The following is a 23,132-nucleotide window of genomic DNA, read 5'->3' as shown; positions in this document are numbered from 1 at the left end:
TTTGTGAATCAGTTACAAAATCGAAAGTATCAATTACCAACCTAAATCAAAACATATCAGAAAAAATAGTTATTATAAATTATAATGTAATATTACGTAAATCATTCGTTATAAACATGCATTAATTATGATTTAGTTTCTAATTTTAAATTATGTATTAAAGTTGTTATGAAAATTTGAAAAATATTTTAAATACTTTGAATGAAATATGTTGTAAGTACACATTTAAATAGATCTTAAAACGATATCAATTAATATCGTTTAATCATTTTTAAAACATAAATAGTAGAAAATCAATCTTATTACTAATAGAAAGAAAAAACTATGATATTATAATTAATATGAAAATCTGTTGAATTTTTTTTCCACATAAAAATGATAGACAATGAATTTATTGCATAAAAATAACAAATTTTAATACTAATTAGAAGAAATGTAGATAACTGCCCATGATTGAGACAGACGTAGATGAGAATTATTTTAATAGTCTGCTTTATTATTGTTGCATCTCGTCGATATGATAGGTTTATTGACCTTACTAGTCATATGCCCTAAAGGTTGACTGTCTGGATAAGACTGTTTCAACAGATAAGCGAATCAAGTGGTGGTTGACGACTAGTCCTCGTTTTCCCTATCTGGTGTGTGCTTTGCTTTTATAGAATATCCTCCGCTGCTGCTAAAGGCGCCAGTTCTTAGGTCGGTGAAACTTTCCCTGTAGCTAAAGTCAAGTAAAGCCAATTCATTCATTCATGGCTTTGTTCTCTTACGTTCCCGAAATTAAGGGATTTGGGGCATTAATAGTGAAATAAGGAATTTGGAGCAATAATAACGATGTTTGAGAGTCGTAAGATGATATGATGGTTAAGGTAAAGAGTTTAAGGAATGAGGTGGATGAAGTTGTTGGTTCGAGCCTCACCCATAGCAAACTTAAAATAATAAAAAATGAGTTACAATGTGGTTTGATTGTTAAGAGTAGAGTGAATGAGATTTAAAGTTCGATTATCACCCACAATAAATACTAATTATTATTAATTGAAATAATGTGTTATCATATTACAATTAATAATGAAATCTTTTGTTATTATGTCTCACATAAAAATGATAGACATTGAATTAAGAATTTATTTCTTAAAAATAAATACTAATTATTATTAATTGAAATAATGTGTTATCATATTACAATTAATAATGAAATCTTTTGTTATTATGTCTCACATAAAAATGATAGACATTGAATTTATTTCTTAAAAATAACAATTTTTAATAATAATTATTTAAATAGATTTTACAACATTTTCATTTAATTATTTTTAAAAACTTTAATATCACAAATCAAATATTATTATTAATAGAGTAAACTATTATATTAGAATTAATAAAAACATCTTTTGATATTTAATTTATTTCATAAAAATAATTATTTTTAATATTAATTAGAAGAAAAGTTGATAATTCCTAAATGTTTCATTTCCTATATAATTAAGGAATTGGGGGCACTAATTATGGAGTGGGAATCTACTTACTCTAAGAGTAAGTTTTTTACACTTACTCTTCATCCTAGCCATCAATTATATGGATAACTAATGATTTAGATCTACTCACTAATTCAAACCTTTGGATTTCTCTATAATTAATGGCTAGGATAGGGAGTAAGTTTAAAAACTTACTCTTGTAGTAAGTGGATCCATCCTCTTAATTATGATGATTTAGTTTCTATTTTAAAATTATGTAATGAAGGTATTAGGAAAATTTGAAAACATATTTTAACTATAGTAAATGGAATATGTAGTAATTACACATTTAAATAGATCTTAAAACGTTCTCAATTAATATCATTTATTCATTTTATGTATCATCTATCATTCTCTACAGATCATAAAATATTGTTGTATAAAAATTGTATGGATAGAGACATATAATCAAGACAATCATACAATTTTAAAATATTATAATAAACTATTGTAATTGTACATAATCGCTAACACAAAAAATATAATAACATTAGTATGTATTAGTTAAATTATATTTTTTATTTTCTTTATAATTCTCATAATTACGTCATTCCCTACTTAATGACATATACATTTGTTAATTTTGATAATCCAATAGATGTCATAGTTCAAATTACTTATCCATATTTAGGGTGTAAAAACTCGGTTTGGTTCGGTTTTTGGTGCATTTTAGTGACCGAACCGATCAAAAACATATGGTTCGGTTCTACTCAATTAACTACAAATTTAACCATAAGAACCGAACTGAACCGCTCTTTAATGGTTCGGTTCGGTTCCACGATTTTTCCATTTACTTTTTTATAAAAAATCTTGCATCAACTGAAAATTCAAAATGTATTACAAGAGATATTATTTATCCATAAATAGATAAACATTATTACTATTATTATAAAAAATTATGAATCATATATAACAATACAATTAATAATTAGTTATATATATCAATTAGTAAAATATATAATAGTTACATTTATAACCTTACATTTTATAATTAGTAACACATGTAACAATACATATATAACAATATATGATATATGTTAGTTTCAAACTCAATATCACAAAAGTTACAAAATATGTTTCAAATCATAAGACACTAGGAAACGATTTAGTAACTAATAACATATATAATATTAACTTAATAACAATTTAGTAACATATATAACACTACAATTCACACAAAAATTGATAATTTAAGCTAGAAAATTGGTTGAAGAATTTAAACAATAATAAAACATTATTCTCTAATCCCTAGTATATATTTCTTTAATATGCGGTTCGGTTCCAACGGTTCCTAAATTTCTAAAACCATAAACCGAACCGAACATTTTGCGGTTTGGTTTGGTTCGGTTCCATCAGTTTTGCGGTTCAAACCGGAACCGCTTACACCCCTATCCATATTTACTAGATCGCTACAAAAATGAAGAGTTTTCATAACCAAGGATAATACTTGCATCAACTATTAAAATTATTGAATAAATAAATGATTTTTTTTAGTTTAATTCCAAATAAAAAATTTAATAATTCAATTCAATCAGATATTAAGTTGAAGCAAATATTTCTAAACTTCATAATATTAGGTGATAAAAATGAATATAATAGTTTTGATTCTATTGATATGTGTAATACTATTGAGGACCAAAATTCAATTTATTAACTCATTAATTTTTAAATGTCTTCCTGATCATAACATCAAATTTTTCCATAATATGATATTATGTATGTTTAATATTTGCGAGGTTGAATAATGAATGACATTGAATTTTGAAAGATATATCAAATTCAAAATAACAAAATTTGAAGTTATTCCTTATCTTAAAGAAACAATATAAATATAATATATATGTTGTTAATCAGTTGGTAAAACTGTGCATTCGCATAAGTAACTTGCTAGTTATCTCTGATAACAATATTAGTCTTCATTAAAAGATATTCTTGTAATACCATGTCAGTTTGAATATGTGGCTCAATCACAGTTTGAATTTTCATAACCTGCTTTCCTTTATTAACTCCTTTATTCTCTGTCATTATTTCCCTTCCATTACAGACTCCTCCATGATTATGTATAAAATGATTTCGGTTACTAACCTCTGGAGAAAAATCCTCCTTGCCCTCCCCATCCAAAGGAACGTTATTAACCTCATTTATAACCATTCTCAAGAATTTCAAATCTTGATCCCTTGAATTGCGGTAATACAATGTAATGGTCATTACCAATTTTATGACTTGAATGCAACTCCTTGATTCCCGCATATGCATTTACTTTGTTGTTCTGCCGCCTTGCCATCATCCAAGGGCCGAAATTCTCTTTCTCCACCGCCTGCTTACTACCCCCACCACTAGATGAAGCACCAACCATCTCCTATCTCAGAACGTTGAGGTGATCCTCACGGTTCAACAATAATGGACAAGACTCAGATTTGTGTCCAAAGCGGCCACAACTAAAGCATATCAGATGAAGTTCTTCATATTCAACCCTGCATATTTTATGATTCAATTCAAACTTTGACACCAGGGTCTTCCTCAGGTCTACTTCAATGCATATTTGTGCAAACTTGCCACATTCTGTAGCCATGCTCCGAGGATCCATACCACCTTTGTTGTGGAAAGTTGGCTCATCCATCTTAACAAAACGTCCCAGAGAGTTCAATCTTCCTGAGAATCCGATGATTATAGTATTCAATAGGGAGACCAAGAACCCTTATCCAAACAGCAACCTTTTTCATGTTTTGCCTCCTATGTGATGTAAGTTTTCTCATACCAATTTAGCCATATATTAATGTTTTTGACTAGATAAAAGAAACTGAAGTAGCAATTACTACAAGTAGAATATTCAGAATGCCAAATCATTAACCAATGTACACAAAATTATAATGTGCCAATTTTCATTAGGAAGACAATATCATGTCTTTATTCCATAGGGACAGACTCGTCAAGCAGTTATGAGAGCATATTTCTCAACAAGACATAATCCAACATACCCAGCTATGTCTATGAGAAGAAGGGTTGGTTCGGTCTAAGATGTCTTCTTCACATCCTCAAGATCAAACAGCATATGAGCAGCAACACTTGCATGAGCCTTGACCTGTTATCACATAGTATTATGCATGAAGATATACCAAAATGTTCATCGCCCACTATAATCTGGCTTTTCAGTTCAGGATTGAAAAATCATGCTCTGTGGTGATACAATATCAAGACAATATTTGAAAAGTAGGATCACCTTGCTGTTGTAAAGCTCTTTAGAAGACCAATCCATGATAAGTTCATGCATACGGTACTGGACAGTAAGCATAGATGTGACTTCATCTCCATACATTTCTTCAAGTCTTTCAAAGAGGGTTCTTCCTAAGCCTTTCTTCTCAGCTTCAACACTTCGAATGGTTGGAGGAAGTTGAAGATGGTCCCCTGAAAGTATGCATCTTGAACCCTAAAACAATGAACTATTCAATTAATTCAATATAATCAAAATAACATTAGGCATGTAATGATTAGAAGGCTATCTATTTTAAAGCTAAATCAATCCAAAGTTTACTATCTAAGATTTTATTTTTTTCCAGTGCAGAGCAATTTCTCTTTTTGCAAAAGGCAGCACACTGTAATACTCCTCATAAAACTTATGATTGAGTTTAGTTTGATATTTGATTCTGATCTTTTTGTGGCGGTTTGATAAACACTAGTATCCTAAACGAATGAAAGAAGAATGAGATTGAATGAAAATGTCCTAAACCAGAATCAAATTGATTATGCTAGGGTTCTAAACAAGATTTTATTGAATATAGAATGAAAAGTATGAAGAAGTAGAATTACAATGGATCCCACGATCCACAAAATCATTGATTCCGCAATCAGTTAGTATTCAGCTAAAAAACTAAGTAACTACCCCCAAGAACATTCTATTTATAGAAGCATAATCTCCTAACTACCTAAGGGTACAATAGTAAAGTTAGTTACTCTAACCAAACTCTTCTTTCCCTCTTTTATACACATTAGCAATTGATGGCTTAGGTTGAGCCTTATCAATACCCCCTCCTTCAAATTTGAACTTGTCCTCAAGTTGAAAACTAAGAAATTGATCTTGCAAGTTGGCTGCTGACTCCCATGTGCATTCATGGTCAGGAAGTTTCTGATTGTCTTCTCTGCTTCCTACAATCTCTTCTAGTAATACTTCTAGCTCCAGCTCTTCATTCAACATATGAGAAAGAGGTGAAGGTTGTTGGTGAGGCTTGAGGGCCTTCTTTAACAAGGAGACATGAAACATCGGATGAACTCTGGAATCATCTGGCAACTTCAACTCATAGGCCACATGGCCTACCTTTTTTATAATCTGATAAGGACCATAATACCTAGGAGCCAATTTAGCACAAGGTCTGGGAGCCAAGGATTTAATGCTTAAGAAACACCCGATCACCTAATTCAAATTCCACCATCCTCCTGTGTTTGTCAGCAGTTTGTTTCATTCTGTTTTGTGCCTTAGCCAAATTATCATTTAGCTCCATTAAGATTTCATCACTATGGTCATACATCTTGTTCACTTCTTTTACCTTAGATGGTATAACCCCAGTCTTAAGCAACATAGGTGGATCTCTGCCATACAGTGCTTTAAAAGGAGTCATGCCACTTGAGCTGTTGTAGTTGGAATTGAACCTGAATTCTGCCCAGTGCAGCCAATCTAGCCACTGTTTAGGCTTAGGACTTATAAAACATCTAAGATAGGTTTCCAAATACCTATTAGTGATCTCAGTCTAGCCATCTGATTGAGGATGATAGGAAGTACTTAGCCTTAATTGAGTTTCAGCCATCTTAAACAACTCCTTCCAGAATTTGCTTAGAAATAAAGGATCTTTGTTTGAGACAATAATGGTTGGGAAACCATGCAACTTGACCACCTCCTTTAAAAAATATAACAAAGAAATGGGCATACTTGGAGCTTCCTTCCTCTCTTGTTTAGTGACATTCACGACCGGACATAATAGATTGACATCATTCTTCTCCATCTCTTTCATGAGATCTGCATCAGATTGCATACCTTCCTCCTTTTCTGACTCTGATTCAGAGCAAAAAATTCATGAATAGCATATGCCTCCTCATTTGAATCCTGAAGTATAGAATTACAGATTCAACATTAGAAAAAGAAACTCAACAATTTACACATTAAACTCGACCACCATACTGTGGAGCACTATAAATAACACAAAATATAATTGACCTATGTCAATGTTTACAAACACATGAAAGAAATAATCAAGGAAAAAATCACAATCAGAAACTACTCATGAGAAGGTATAACAAATCCACTCCATCCAGCACAACACATGCCAAAAACATTTCATATAAGATCAGCATTTCATCAATATGAGTACTGTAATGTTGCTCTCTCAAGATCTTGATGTCATCACTCTTAACGAAGTTTACTGCAACACCCTACAAACCATGATCAAGGCCAGCTGGGCATATAATATAGTATAGGAGTAATAGAAGGCCATTAGAATAAACAGAAAGCTTCTCAAAATCCTAAGTGCAGAATATAACTTCTGATGTGAAATCAGAAGAGATATTGAAGAGTCAAATATAATAACTTTAAACATTCCAAATACCTTGCGTTCAAAACGTCTAGAGCGGCCATTTTGATGAATGTAAAAGCTCTCGTTTATTTGGGAGGTCATAGTTGATAATAAGATAAACCTGATAGCAGAAGCAAATGGTACGCATCAATATCAACAATCAATTTTTCCACATAAGATTCATAAGGAATTAAATGATATATTCAAATTGAAGATAAAAAAATATCCATTTGTATTTGCATTCTTAACTACCTTTACCTTGCCCGAGATATAGTCAATTGTTTGCTCTATTTTCAACTAAAAAGCATAGAACAAACTAAAACACCAAAAAATTCATGATTCATTCAACATTAGAGGCATATCCTAATTCATACAATATCTAAACACCATACTTTACAATGTACATATTAGAGATGTATACTTAATTATAGATTTACAATCTAGAAGCACAGATAAGGAAAACAAAAAGGTGAAAGGGATGATATAGTTTAACAAGTTGCTAGTTGTACATCAAGACCACTAACCCAAACATCTGTTGTTATTAGTACACGGGTTGTACCAGAACGAAACTTTGCCATAATTGTGTCTCTTTCTTTCTGAGACATGTCTCCATGCATTGTTGAGACGGTGAAATTATTTTTACGCGTTTTTTCAGTTAATCAGTCCACTTGTTACGAATAACATAAATCTTGTCACAATTGAAATGAAAAACATATCATAATGAACAAGATAAACTATTCACTATATGTTCAAAGTGTGATGAAATGAAAGGCCTACCTATGAAGGCTTAACATCTTTCATTTACCTTTTGTTTAGTGTTACAGAATATAACAACTTGGGTGATAGTAAGAGTATCATAAATATCATATAGAGTATCAAACTTCCATTCCTCCCTCTCAACCGCAACAAAAAATTGCTTGATGCCTTGTCATTTGGTCGAGACAATTGCATCAATATCCACTTGAAACAAGTGTTGTTAAAAAGCCGCCACGACCTCGCCATGGCAGATGGCCCGTGGCTTTTTCTAGCCAATCGCCATTAGCCATTTCAAAAAAACCGCCATTTACACGAAAGTGGCACCAGGATAGTATGGTTTTAGGTAGGTTTTTTTTAAATAAATAACATATCAGGTTAGGTTTTAGGCCCAATTCTTGGTTAAACCCTGAATCCTCTATTTTTAGAAAAACTCTTCCCCTATATGGCGTCTCTATAGTTTACGACTAGCTTCTGCCTCCGCTGCTAGCGTTGCTGTCTATCATTGCTGTCGGCTCTATCACCTCCCGTTGTCATTTGTAGTCTCTTCATTTTCAATTTTCTTTATTTTTCTTAACTGTTATATTATTTATTTTAAAACTAATGTTCTATTTTTTATGAACTGTAATTTTGTTTTTTAGTATACTTTTAATTTTATTAAACTATTATTCTTGTTCCCTATAATATATTAAGTTAAATGCATAATCTGTATTCTATGTTTTTTCAAATTGTATATTATTTTTCCTAAACTACAACTTCTAATTTTCTTTTGTATTGCAGTTTCTATTTTTTTCTGGGCTGCAGTTTATATATATATATATATATATATATATATAAAATGCAGTTTATGTTTTGTCTATTGTGTTATATTTTTTAATTATTCTTTTTTAAATAATGATGTCCGCTATTTGGCCGCAATGTCATCCGCAATACTATGATGTCGACAACACTGATCTCATTTAATCTTCAACTGAAACTACCAATTCTTCAAGTTGTTGTCTTTATTTGGACACATTAATGCCATTATACATAAATTTTATTGTTTTTGTGGGCGTTCTCTATGGCATTTTCTCCATTAGCACCCCAGCATTTTGGACCATACAACATAATTAGATGCTCACCACATGCATTGACTCTCACTTCAACAACCTTCTTCATTTCCATCTCATACATTTGTTGTACAACATGAATTGTCTCATCTCCATCGATGCTAACCAATGCACATAGAAGCCCGTATTTTGAGATTCCAGTAGGTAATCTAATGTTTTGCATGATGTTAAATGATATAATCTCATTTCAAATACTCATGCTCACCTAAGATTCACCAAACTTCTTGTTTAAACTTCTTTTCAAATTAGATTTTTCATCCAATAGAAAAATGTCTTATCCTAATAACATGTGATTGGCTATACTAAAATCATATGCTACAGATAACATTAGAACATTTGTTCCATTCCTACCACCAAAGCAACAAATCCAAGATATATTATCAAGTGTGCCACTATGCTTTTATAGATATCCATATGTATCTCCTTTCTTACCTTTATATTCATGTTTGTCATCTCATGTACTCAATAGTTTCTACACATGTCATCAATACTGCAAAGGCGTTGCTAAATTCTTCACTACATTAAGGTTCAGTGTGTTCATCACAACAAGGAAACATCCTCGTGGAATATAATTTTAGATACATGTTAAAAGATTTTATAGAGTTATACAATAGCTACAACTCCGTAGCATCCTTCCCCCTGTATTTTGGACTGTGTCCAAACAAGAAAGGCAGCTTTTCTTCAGTGCAATTTGAAAGAAAGATAAAAAAACAATAAATCTAAATTTACCCTTGAGGAGATAAACTGATCCAATATGCATATATAGTAATAATAATAATATATTTGGCTTAAAAATATGCAATTCAAAGTTGTAATAGAAGCTTACATTTGTTCTGCTCCTCTAGAGTTTGTCACCTGCAAGGATTAGACAATAGAAATGGTAAGAACGGACCCAAGAGAAAACTGGATCTAAACATGCATAAAAGGACTGAAGATACCATAATATTTACTAAAACTAAGACCACAATAAATGGGTCAAACACAAGGGAAATGCAAAAAATAATTGCCAAAAGCGGGATGGAATTAATAAACCAAAGCTTTGAGGATCAAGAGGGGAGGGAAGACAAAACCAATCTGCCTTGAAAGAAAAGCCAGACATGGGAATTTGGAAGTGTCTCTTACATGCCAAATTTAGCATTAGAATACTTGTAAAAAGTGCAAATATACATTGTTCCCCATTGAAGAATGGTTATCCTAAAACACTACATTGACCTAAAATGAGTTTCCCCTTGTCACCTTGGGCACAACCAAGAAAAATAAGACAAAGAAAGCAAGAAAATGAAAAGCATTTTTTAAGACAGAGAATGAATCACATTAATCCACTCTTCTTATTCAGGCTTCTACATGTATCCTCCTCCCATGCTCAAATTGTTAGGAACTGGTTTTAGAGATAGAAGAAGATAGATCTAGCTAGAAGAAAAGTGATTCAAGATCAATGTGATCTTGAATGCTTGCTGAATTTTATAGAAAGAATGAAGAATTGCAATGGAGTTTACACCAATTACGATTTGGAGTTCCCCTCTAGGTGATAACTGATTTCCGAATCAGTTACAACCTCCCTCACTTACTTTTCCCAAAAAGCTAACCTCTAATTACATCATAGTTTCTATTTATAGAAACCCCTTCCTCTAACTAACTCTTAACCGAAAACAGAATATCAAAAAACAGAAAAACTGTCATTCATTTCTTTTATTTCTTCTTACATACACATGCTTAATATGAGGCTTATTCCTATTCCTATCAACCCCCCCTCCCCTTAAAAGACCCACCTTGTTCTCAAGGGGAAAAGAGGGAAACTTCTCTTGCTACAAAGCAGCTTCTTCCCAGGAGTTGTTGCAACCTGCCCCTACTGATTTTCCTTCCAATCCACTATATCTTTTGGTTCAACTTCCAACTCATACTTTTCATTCAGCAATGGAGGAAGTGGTTGAGGTTGTTGACTTGGTTTGAGAGCCTTTTTGAGAAGAGATACATGGAAAACTGGATGTATTCTTGCCTGACTAGGAAGGTCCAGTTTGTATGCTACCTCTCCAATCTTGCTCAGCACCTTATAGGGGCCATAGTACCTACCAGCCAACTTGGTAAAAGGTCTTGAAGCCAAAGATTTGAGTTTATAAGGTTGTATTTTTAAGTAAACCCAATCTCCTTCCCTAATTACCACTTGCCTTCTATGTTTGTCAGCCTGCTTTTTCATCTGATCTTGGGACTTAGTGAGGTTATGCTTGAGTTCTCCCAGTATGAGGTCTCTTTGTTGCATTAACTGATTAACATCTGCTACTTTAGATGGAAATTCCCCAGCCTTGATCAACATAGGAGGATCTCTTCCATATAGAGCTTTAAAAGGAGTCATACTAGTGGAGCTATGATAAGTATAATTATACCAAAACTCAGCCCAAGATAACCATTTTGCCCACTGTTTGGACCTAGGCCCTAAAAAACATCTCAAGTATCCTTCCAAGAACCTGTTAACAACTTTGGTTTGCCCATCAGTTTGAGGGTGGTAAGATGTGTTAAGCTTCAAATTAGTGTCAGCCAGCCTAAACAGTTCTCTCCAAAAACTGCTCACAAAGATAGGATCCCTATCAGAGACTATGGAAGAAGGAAACCCATGCAACTTTACTACCTCATTCACAAAAACCAGAGATATCTCCTTGACAGTAAAAGGGTGACCTAGGGCATACAAGTTAACATACTTAGTAAATCTATCAACTACTACCAAGATGGTATCCTTGCCTTGAACTCTAGGTAGGCCCCAATGAAATCTAGAGAAACATCCATCCAAACCTATAAGGGTAGGGGTAAGGGTTGCAATAATCCTTCATGGGTTAGTGTAGAATGTTTATTCCTTTGGCATACATCACACCCTTCCACATAGTCTTTGATATCCTTCTTCATAACAATCCAAAACACACAACTAGCTATTCTTTTGTAGGTCCTGAAAAAACCAGAGTGGCCTCCCATAGGGGTTTCATGACATTCATTTAGAATTAAAGAGAGTCTATTGGAACTTTTTGAAATAACCAATCTGCCTTTGTTCAACAATAACCCTCCCTTGAACTCAAACCCTTCATGAGACCCTAGTGCAATGATAAAGTCTTGTATTACCTGTTTCCATTTGGGGTCTTGGCCCACCTCCTGAGTCCAGTCATCTACCTCAGCCACAGAAACTAAAGATATAGCTGCGTACATTCCCTTCCTGGAGAGAGCATCAGCATCAGAGTTATCCCTTCCTAGCTTGTATTGGATTTCAAAGTCCATACCTATGAGCTTGACTGCCCATTTAAAATGCTCTTATGTAAATAGCCTCTGATCAGTGAGGAATTTCAGACTTTTCTGATCAGTTTTCTCAATAAAATGTCTTTCAAGTAGGTAATGCCTCCATCTGTGCACAACTTGCACCAAAGCCATCAATTCCCTCTCATATACAGATTTTTGATGAGACCTCAATGATAACCCTCTACTCCAAAAAGCTAGAGGCCTACCTTCTTGCATTAGGACAGCTCCCAACCCCTGACTCGAGGCATCTGTCTCCACCACAAATTGTTTTGAGAAATCAGGCACAACCAAAAGTGGAAGATTCTGCATTGCAGTCTTCAAAGTCTCAAAAGCTCTGGTGGTTTCTTCAGTCCATTTGTAGATGTCCTTTCTCAGTAAATCAGTGATAGGTTTTGCTATCTTGCCATAATTCTGTACAAACCTTCTATAATATACAGTTAGTCCTAGAAAACCCCTTAATGTCCTTAGGCTGAGGCCAAGAACTCATGGCTTCAACCTTGGTTGCATCTGCTTCCAACCCCTTTCCTGAGATCATATGGCCTAAGTATTCCAACTTCTCCTAGGAAAATTTACACTTCTTCTTGTTTTCCTTGAGAGAATTGGTTTGCAATACTTCCAAAACTAGCTGCAAATGCTCAATATGGGCTGGAATGTCTCTGCTGTACACTAGGATGTCATCAAAAAATACTAAAACAAATCTCCTCATGAAGGGCTTTAAAATTTCGTTCATCAAGGCTTAGAAAGTTTTTTCTATGTCTTCTTCTCGCATTTTGACCTGATGGTAGCCTGACTTCAGATCTAGCTTAGAAAACACACTAGCTCCTCCTAACTCATCCAATAATTCCTTTATAATGGGAATATGAAACTTATTGGGAATGGTTATCTTGTTAAGGGCCATATAATCAACACAAAACCTCCACCCTCCATCCTTCTTCCTTACTAGAATGATAGGATTTGAGTATAGACTAATACTTGGCCTTATTACTCCAGCATGCAACATCTCCAAAACCAACTTTTCAATCTCAATTTTTTGATAATGATGATACTTGTAAGGCCTCAAGTTGGGAATATTGGATTCCTCCTTGAGGTGGATAGCATGGTCATGCCTCCTTTTTGGAGGAAGTTCTTGAGGGTCAGCAAACACTTCCTCAAACTTGCTCAATACTTCAACAACCTCTAATGGAACACTCTAGACAGAGGTGGAATCATCTTATGTACCCCTACAATGTAACATCAACCCATCTCCTTCTTATTTCAAGACTTGCATGAAGGCTCCCAAGGAAAGTTGTGTTTTAGTTAAAGATGGATCCCCCTTGATTGTGTACCTTACTCCATTCTGCCTTAGAGTCAATTCCAGCTTGCCAAAATCTGCTTTGACTTCAACCAGGCTAGCCAACCACTCTAGGCCCAAAACCACATCTACCCCTTTTAAAGCAAAAAGATACAAATTTTGCTTGATATCTAATCCTTGTACTACTAGTGTCAATTGCTCACACCTCCCCTTGCAATGTATTTTATGCCCATCCCCCCCTTTACCGCATATTTAGGTGTGGCCTGCACCTAGAGCTCCCATCTATCTACCAACTTAGAAACTATAAATTTGTATGATGCTCCACAATCAATCAACACCACCACCTCCTTTCCTTCTAGAAACCTAGTCACCTTCCAAGAGTGGGTAGAAGTCAACCCAGCCATAGCCCAAAGTGATAACTGTAGGGAGTTAAGATTGACCACTCTAGACTCTTCACTACTTAACTCTTCCTCTTCTTCCTCCTCCTCAAGTAGGATCATCCTCATCTACCTGTTTTTACATCTATGATCCCTACTAAAAGGTTCATCACATCTTAAACATAGTCCTTTTTCTCTCTTTTCCCTCAACTCAGGCCCTGTAAGGTGTTTAAAGTTTCCTCCCCTAGTATTGTTACTAGACCTTGCACTACTCAAGGCCACTGAAGTACTACCTCCTAGTGGCTGCTCACTTTTCTTATCTATCCAATTTTTGGACTCCACAGTCACTGATTTGCTAGGAAAAGTGTTCCTAGAAAAATTAGTAGACCTAGGGTTCACCTTCTTCTGCATTATTAAGTTTTTGTCCTCTATCATAAGGGATTTTTGAATTACCTCAGATAGAGAAGGATGCCCATATAGTCTGACCTCTACTCTGATTTCTTCTTGCGTCCATTCAGAAAAATGTCCTTCACAAAGTCTGGATCAATCTCCTAACTGCTCCTACGTACTTTTCAAACTCCTCCACATACCCTTCCACAGTACCCTCTTGTTTCAAAGCCAAAAGTTGCTCAAATGGGTTATGCACCATTGATGGTTGAAACCTTCTAATAAGTGCCACCTTAACCCTTCCCAAGAGGCTTGAGGGTTGCATCTACTCCACCAATGATACCAGTTGAGGGCCTTCCCTTCCAATGCCACCATAGTAGTCTGCATCTTCTCTTCATCTACTAAATCCTTCAGCAAGAAATATCTTTCAAGCCTCTGTGTCCATCCGAAAGCATAATCCCCTGAGAAAATGGGAATCTCTACCTTTCTCCACCTCTCCCTTCCTCGATTGTCCCTTACTTCAGGCTCCTCTCCAAATTCACTCCCTTCATCCCGTGAACTAAGAACCCTATCTTTTATGGTGAGTTGAGCTAAAGTCTCCTCCAACCTCTTCATTATTGCCTCATTCAATTCTATATGAATGCGTTGTTCTTCCCTTTCCTTTCTCATTGCTTCGCGTTCTAGAACCCAAACGTTTGCATTTCTTGCCATGCCTCTCGTAGATACCATGCGCGAATTTCCTTCTCAGAATCGTGAAATCAGGGCACCAAGATGGTGCTATGATACCATTTTTAGGAACTGGTTTTAGAGATACAAGAATATAGATCTAGGTAGAAGAAAAGTGATTCAAGATTAATGTGATCTTGAATGCTTGTTGAATTTTATTGAAAGAATGAAGAATTGCAATGGAGTTTACACCAATTACGATTTGGAGTTCCCCTCTAGGTGATAACTGATTTCTGAATCAGTTACAGCCTCCCTCACTTACTTTTCCCAAAAAGCTACCCTCTAATTACATCATAGTTTCTATTTATAGAAACTCCTTCCCCTAACTAACTCTTAACTGAAAACAGAATATCAAAAAACAGAAAAAATATCATTCCTTTCTTTTATTTCTTCTTACATACGCATGCTTAATAGGAGGCTTATTCCTATTCCTATCACAAACCATATAAGATAATATTCTAGCATCTTATCTACGAATAACAGCATTTAAAAGATAACAAAAGGGTGGCCTAGTATACTAGGCTCCAACTAGTCGGGTCTTGGGAGAGTATATGCAAGCAGCCTTAACCTTGCATGTGAAGACTGAAGAGACCATTTACACGAAGTGAACTAATGACATCCAAATCATAAGACAACAACCTTGTTCGCCCTCTCTTTAAAAGAGTAACAATCTCGAGGTTTTAACAACAATCGAAAAACAAATTTCAGTAATAGCATTAAAAAATACAATTAAGAAAAGGAAAAAAAAAGTATGCAATATTGTAAAACTAGGGTTGCATATCACCGGACACCTCATAAAAAGGTTTTGCATTTGCAGCACCAGAGGCATGAGGTTGCGGTGGAGAGTGAGACCTATGGCTTCTCTTCCCATTCTGATGGTGCTTCGACCACCTTTCATGCCGAGACCTAAGCGACCTATTGTTCCTTCTCCCATTATGATCATCATCATCAAACTCATCGTTTTCTACATTCTTCTTGTCTTTCCTCTCTTATCTATCTAAACATCTTCCTCTTCCAATCTTATGGCTCCTCTTGCCTCTCATGCTTGCGCTCTTATTCTCTATTCGACTGAGTTCTCTTCGACCGCTTGGTTCGCAGAGAGGGAGAGCGAGGAGGAGGATCCGGAGAAGTAGAACCCTTACGACAAGAATGGTGGTTCTTGTCTCGTGGCGGAGGAGAGATTCTACGGTGACGTCGAGAGGGAGGGGAATGGTTGGTGGAGGAGTGACGACCCATGGTTCAGGGGAGTGGTGTTGGTGATCTGAGGAAGATTCGCAATGGCGATGGTGACTGTTTGTATTGGTGAAGGGCGTTAGTGGTGAAATGACGGTGGCGGCAGTGGTGAGTTTGGATTGAGGTAGCGTTGGAAGTGAGAATGTTGGTGGTTGTTGTAATCAAGGTCATTTCGCATTGGGTTGGGCCATGGATAACCAAGTCATACAATAGGTACATTTTTTATTAACCCTTAAAGGAGGTACTCATATAGTATGTTTTTTTTGTACGTGTATCTCTTTCACTTTTTTATGGTAAGGAACTAATCTTATTGGGTGTATGATTGTCTCACCCAACAAGTATCATTCATAGGAATTGAAATCTTAACCTTTTGGTCATCCTATAGATCTAGTGAGACCTTATATCACTAGACCAACACATTGTTGGTGTATAGTATCTTATTTGATATTCAATTAGATAAATTTAATTGATGAAAAATGAGTTATGATTAATTTGAAATTTTAGTTTGATAATTAAATAAGTTGAATTAAACACGATTGAGCAAATGCTTTGGATTTTTCATAATAATAATTGATAGGGGGATAGTTCAGCTTTAATACAAGAAAATAAATCTTAAAAATGAGGAGAACCATACACATTCTCCATCTTAGGAATACTAAAGGAAATGAAAAATAATTTAGGTTGTTATCTTCAAACATAATTTTTCATCCATATTGGGTTCTTCCTTACTCTTTTAGAAGGCTCGTCATTTGACTCTTTTTCTTTGTCTTTAGAATTGGATAGTCCATCACTTTTGGACCCATGAAGAATAGTCATGTCCTCATAGTTGAGTTGTTGGACCTTTTGAATTTGTTAGGAACCCAAGCACTCTAGCTTCGGCACGTGAGGTGCATGTGACGCCTAAGATGTAGAGCCAAGGGGCGGAGCAAGATGGATACATGTCAGCTCATTTGTGGCTTGCAAAACAAAAATATACTCTGTTGTCAACTATGCGCTTTCCAGACTAAGTGCAGCAATATTGTCCCCCTCTTTCCTTGGCTCGTTGAAGTTGGGAAAAATTAATTGTGGAGAATTTTCAATCTGTATTTTTCTGTCATCCCATGTAAATATTAAACCTCTTGGCTTCTCCATGTCTTCATCCAACGACTCATTATCTTGAGAGAAAAAACCATTTTTCATCTCACGGTTCTAATTAATTTAGGACCAGCTCTTTTTTCAGGCTGAGATTTTAATTTTTATTGAAAGCTGTGAATTAAAAGTTTGAAGTCCTTAAAGATAATGTAGTCCATAGATCTTCTACAATCACTGGACGATTTAGATGAATTGGTTCACCATTTTTAATTTCTGCACTCAACATAATGTCATTTGGAGTCCCTAAAATTAAATTTGGTTTACCCAAGTAGTTTGACTGGTCCTAATACCTGTTGGGGAAGCCTATTCATTATCCATGTCATTAAAACTCAGTTTAGTTCCTTCTGACTGATTGGTATTTTTGTTGAAGTTGTCTTTTATTTTCTCTTCATTTCTCAAGTGTTGTTTACCTCCCTTAGAGAGACATAAGAGAGTGCTACCATGAGTCAATAATTGGTCTCTATTTTCTGTTTGAACTGAGGTCCTGATATTTCTTTTTGGTTTGTCTAGTGTAAGCATCCATTGGTGGTCGTTGGTGGTGTTGCAGGCCTTAACCTTGACATATTGAAAATTGGATGAATTTGTGAGCCTTCAGGAAGATGGAGTTCAAAAGTCACATCACCTATTTTCCATGTTACTTGGAATGGGTCAAAAAATGTTTGACAAGCTTTTGTGAACTTCGTCAGATCACTGTTTGTTGTCAGTAGTGTTGTAACTTCAACCAGACCCAATTTCAAACTGCAAAGGTATGTCTTTGTCTATCTTTATACCTTGATCCTTCATTATTTGTTTGGATCTATTTAATTTGTTCTTGATATGATGTAATAATGTTTGTCTTTCATATAATGTTGAGGCAACTAGTTCTACACTGGCACCGTTCGGCACACAAATTGACTATTATCGGAGGTGTGCGTCCGTAAAGGGCTTGGAATGGGGACATGTCTTTCACAGAGTGTCGAGAAGTATTGTACCAATACTTTGCCAAGTATAAGAACTTAAACCAACCCCAAGGTTGTTCACTTGTAAAACAACACATGTATGCCTCTAATCCTCTATTCATAACTTTTGTTTGGTCATCCGATTGGGGATAATAAGATGTGTTGTAACATAGTTTAGTTCCTTGCTGGCAGGAAAAATTCCTTCTAGAAGATACTAAGAAATAGTTTGTCTCGGTCTGAGATAATGGTTCATGGAGTGTCGTGTAGTTTAAATATTTTGGCTGTAAAACGGCCAACTAGTTGGACCAGTGTGAAATAGGTAGGCAAGGCTACAAAGTGGTCGTACTCTGTCAAGCCGCCCACGACTACCCAGATTATTGTATGGTCTAATGAATATGGTAGAGAAGTAATAATATCCATGGAAATGTCTTCCCACACGTGTTAGGGCAGAGGTAAAGGTTGAAATAACCATTGTTTCTTATCTGTAATATATTTGTTCTGTTGACTTACCATACATTGTTTAATAAAATGTTTTGTTTTTTTATATTGTCCAGGACAAAAGAATGATGCTGCTAAATTGGCCATGGTTATTTTGATTCTTGAGTAACTAGTGGCGAGGGTGGAATGGTACTCTGTAATCAAAATAGATTGCATGTCTCTGATGGCAGGTATAAAAATCTTATTCTTATAGTATAGGAGGCCATTACGGTCATGATAGGTTTAGCCATTGTTGTAGAAGTTAACTTTGAAAGTGCAAAGTGTCTAGATAGCACTATTAGTGAAAGCTTAAAGGTAACTCAACAAATCAACATCCCAAGGACTCAAGAGCTTCATGTTTAGACTAGTGTCATAAATAGAGTAATCATTAGTAGTCTTATATATGTGTCTTAGTTATTGAGTCTAGATTAGGTAACCCTATATGCAAATCTCACAAGTTCTAAAAACTATCATATCATTTACATGAGATATGCCATCTAGATTATTATATGTTCATGCATTAATCATGCATGCTACTTGTGCATCTTAGGCATAGCATAATGGTAAAACATGTATTGTTCATAAGCATAATATATAGGTAGTTTATCATTTAATCTCTTACCTGAAAATATGTCAGTTAATCGATTAAGCAAGTCGTTAATCGATTAACGTGAAATCAATTTTTAATCAATTTTAATAGATAACTGAAAAACAGAATTCAGTTATTCTCAACATCTCGTTAATCGATTAAAAGGGCACTTAATCGATTAATTGGGCGTTAAACAACTTTTCTATATAAACTGTGATTTTACACCATGCTTCATACATTCATTCATTTTTAGCATTGCTAAGTTGCATATTTTCGTGCTCATTGTATGTCATATAGGCAGAGAGAATTGCATGTGAGATAGTATCATGCTTAGGGATTAAAATGTCATCAAATTGCATGTTATTAAATGTGTTCATCATTCTATATTTTCTTGCGTGATTCTTTCATTTCTTTTAGAGATTTCGTAGGGTAGAAATTATATGTTTCTGCATGATTCTAATCTAATACATATTCTTGATAATTTGTGAGATTTGTATAGGGTTTATAGTTGATCTTTAATTGTAATATTTGAGCCATTTTGTGCTTCATAAAACTCTATTTTTGTGTTGTTTTTGTGATAAGGAAAGTCGTCTCTTGGTATCTTACCACCAATGAGATTCTGTGAGACTTCACCAAGACTTAGAGGTCTTGAGTTTAGAACATACTCTTGGCCAGGGCTAGATTGTAGGAAAGGTTTTCCTAGGGGATTAGTGTAGTCAAACCATGGTAGGGGTTCTGGGAATTCAAGAATGTAGCATCTAAGGTCTTGTAATTGGAAGTGTGTATGTAATATACATTTGTTCCAGTTTTAGTGAAGAAAATCTCCCGAGATCGGAAGGGGAGGACTGGATGTAGTTTTGTAGGTGACTGCAAAATGAACCTGTATAAAATCCTTGTTGCATGTTGTTTCTTACCCTTATCTCTTTAATTTTTTTAAGTTGTTTTAATTGCCTATTTTAGCTGATAATTTGAATACTGTGATTCTGCCATATAAAGATTAATTCTGTTCAAATATATATGTTTTATCATTTCTGTATAATCGGTGAGTGGCTGTACAATCAAGTCCTTCAGCAATTGTCTGTTTTGTGCGACTTAATCGATTAAGTCATTACTTTAGTCGATTACCTGGTGCTTTCTAGAATAAGGGCTTTGGTGCCAAAAGCGGTATTTGGGAACCGCGACACCTATTCAACCCCCTCTTCTAGGTGTATTCTGTCACTGATACCTAACAACTGGTATCAGAGCTAGTACGATGTTCTAGCTCAACCGCATACGCGTGATCTTTAAGGAAAAACAAATGGGTTCCACCAACCCCTTTGGCAGTGATGGGGCATCCATTCACCGCTCTCCCGTATTCAGTGGCGAAGGATATGCCTACTGGAAAGTCCGCATGAAAATATTCATTGAAGCCACTGACTCGGATATTTGGGAATCCGTAATCAACGCGCCTTTCATTCCACAACATTTACTGGACGGTGAACAGAAAGAAAAATTGAAAAGTCTGTGGACCGGTGATGAACGTAAAATGGTTCAATACAACCTACATGCTAAAAACATCATCACATCGGTCCTATCATATGATGAGTTCTTTCGGGTTTTGCGATGTCAAAGTGCCAAGGAAATATGGGACTCTTTACAAGTGACTCACGAAGGCACTAACGAAGTCAAGCGTGCCAGGTTGAATGCCATGACACATGAGTATGAGTTGTTTCGTATGTTACCGAGTGAATCTATCAGTGACATGCAAAAACGATTCACTCATATAGTAAACCATTTAGTTGCTCTAGATAAATATTTTACCAATGGAGAACTTACTAATAAAGTTTTATATTGTCTTGACAGGTGATGGCAACCTAAAGTAACAATTATCATGGAATCCAAGGATCTTGACTCCATGCCTTTAGCGATATTATTTGGAAAGCTTCAAGAGCATGAGATGGAGCTTGGACGCTTGACAATGCACGAAGAATTAGATTCTAAAATGAAAAGTATATCTCTCAAAGCTACAACGTTTCATTCTACAGAAGAGAAAGAAGAAGATGAGTCTGATTCAGATATGGATGATGAAACTTTGAGCCTTCTTGTACGAAAATTCGGGAAATTCCTAAAGAAATGAGGCTTCAAACGTTTCTAGAAGAAAGAAGTGCGTGAGTCAACTAGAAAAGGCAGGAGTAACAAAGAGCTCTTCACTTGCCACGAGTGTGGTAATTCAGGACACATGAGGTTTCAATGTCCTACTTACCTCAAGAAGGTTGATTAAGAAAAGAGCACTCCTCGGGACTTCAAGTCAAAGAAGGCCTACATTTTATGGGACGTACCAGAGGAGGACACGACATCGAGTACCTCAGATGAAAAGGAGACAGTCAAGCTATGCTTAATGACCAGAACAAATGATGCTTGTTGCTCAAATTCAAAGGAGGTAAACAACAAGGTATATTCTAACACCTCATCTACTTCATCTGATGATTCACCTCCTTATGAGGATTTATATAATGTTTATGTCGAATTGCATGATGAATTAAAGAAATTAGCTAGGATTAGTTCTGATAGAAAAAGAGTAATCATTCTAAATGAACAAAAATAGTTTCATTATAGAAAGAATTAAATGAACTAAAACTAGAGAATGAAACATTAGATCTGATATATTCCTGTAATGCATGCAATTGCTCTTATATTATAATTTATGTTAATCAACTGTCTATGATTCTTGTGAGACTTTGAAAAATTAAAATTTGAGACTTAATGAAAAACTCGCAAAAGTCATAGAGAGTCAAAACATGTTAGACACTATGCTTAGCCAAACTAGAAATATTGGTGACCATGCCGGACTAGGATATATTCCCCCTATGCGTAGGAGAAGACCATATAGGAGACCTATTAATCAGCCTAATAATAAATATTTAATAAAAAGGTCCCAACATGCTTTTATTGTGGCAGACATGGCCACATTTCCTACTCTTGTTATATTAGGAAATATGGTATACCTAGTGGCGTATATGTCTGGATAAAAAAGGGAGATGACTCCCTGGTTACTAATAGAAAATGACCCAATATAACTTGCGTACCTGAAAAAGGCAAGTGATCTATTTTGCAGGTATGTCCACGAGTACATGGACAACATTGGTTTCTTGACAGTGGATGCTTGAGACATATGACAGGTGATAGATCAAAATTCCTAGATCTATCCTTGAAAGAAAAAAGGTTTGTCACGTATGAAGACAACAACAAAAGAAAGATACTTGGCACTAGAACGATTGGCAACTCAAATCAGGTAGTGATCGAGAATGTGCTATATGTTAAAGGCTGGGAACACAATCTCTTGAGTATCAACCAACTTTATGACAAAGGGTATTCATTGCATAGTAAAGCTTATCGAGTCTTTAATAAATATTCAATGCAAGTAGAAGAGTCTGTGCATGTCCATTTTGACGAGTCTTCTCCAAAAGAGAAGAGAAAAGAATTTTCTAAGATGATGCAGGGTGAATTTGATATGTCGATAATGGGTGAGCTGACCTTCTTTCTTGGTCTACAAATCAAACAAATGGAAAGTGACATCTTCATTCATCAATCGATATATTGCAATGAGTTACTGAAAAAGTTCGACATAGAAAAGTGTAAAGAAGCTTCAACACCTATGGTGTCTGCTTGCTATCTAGACAAAGATGAAAAGGGAAAATCAATCGAGGTAACCAAGTATCGGGGATTATCAGCTCATTATTATACTTAACTCCGAGTCGCCCCGATATTATGTTTAGTGTTTGTATGTGTGCTAG

This window comes from Lupinus angustifolius, chromosome LG19 (assembly GCF_001865875.1).
Source record: "Lupinus angustifolius cultivar Tanjil chromosome LG19, LupAngTanjil_v1.0, whole genome shotgun sequence".
Taxonomy (NCBI): Eukaryota; Viridiplantae; Streptophyta; class Magnoliopsida; order Fabales; family Fabaceae; genus Lupinus; species Lupinus angustifolius.
This window is presented reverse-complemented; position numbering follows the sequence as displayed.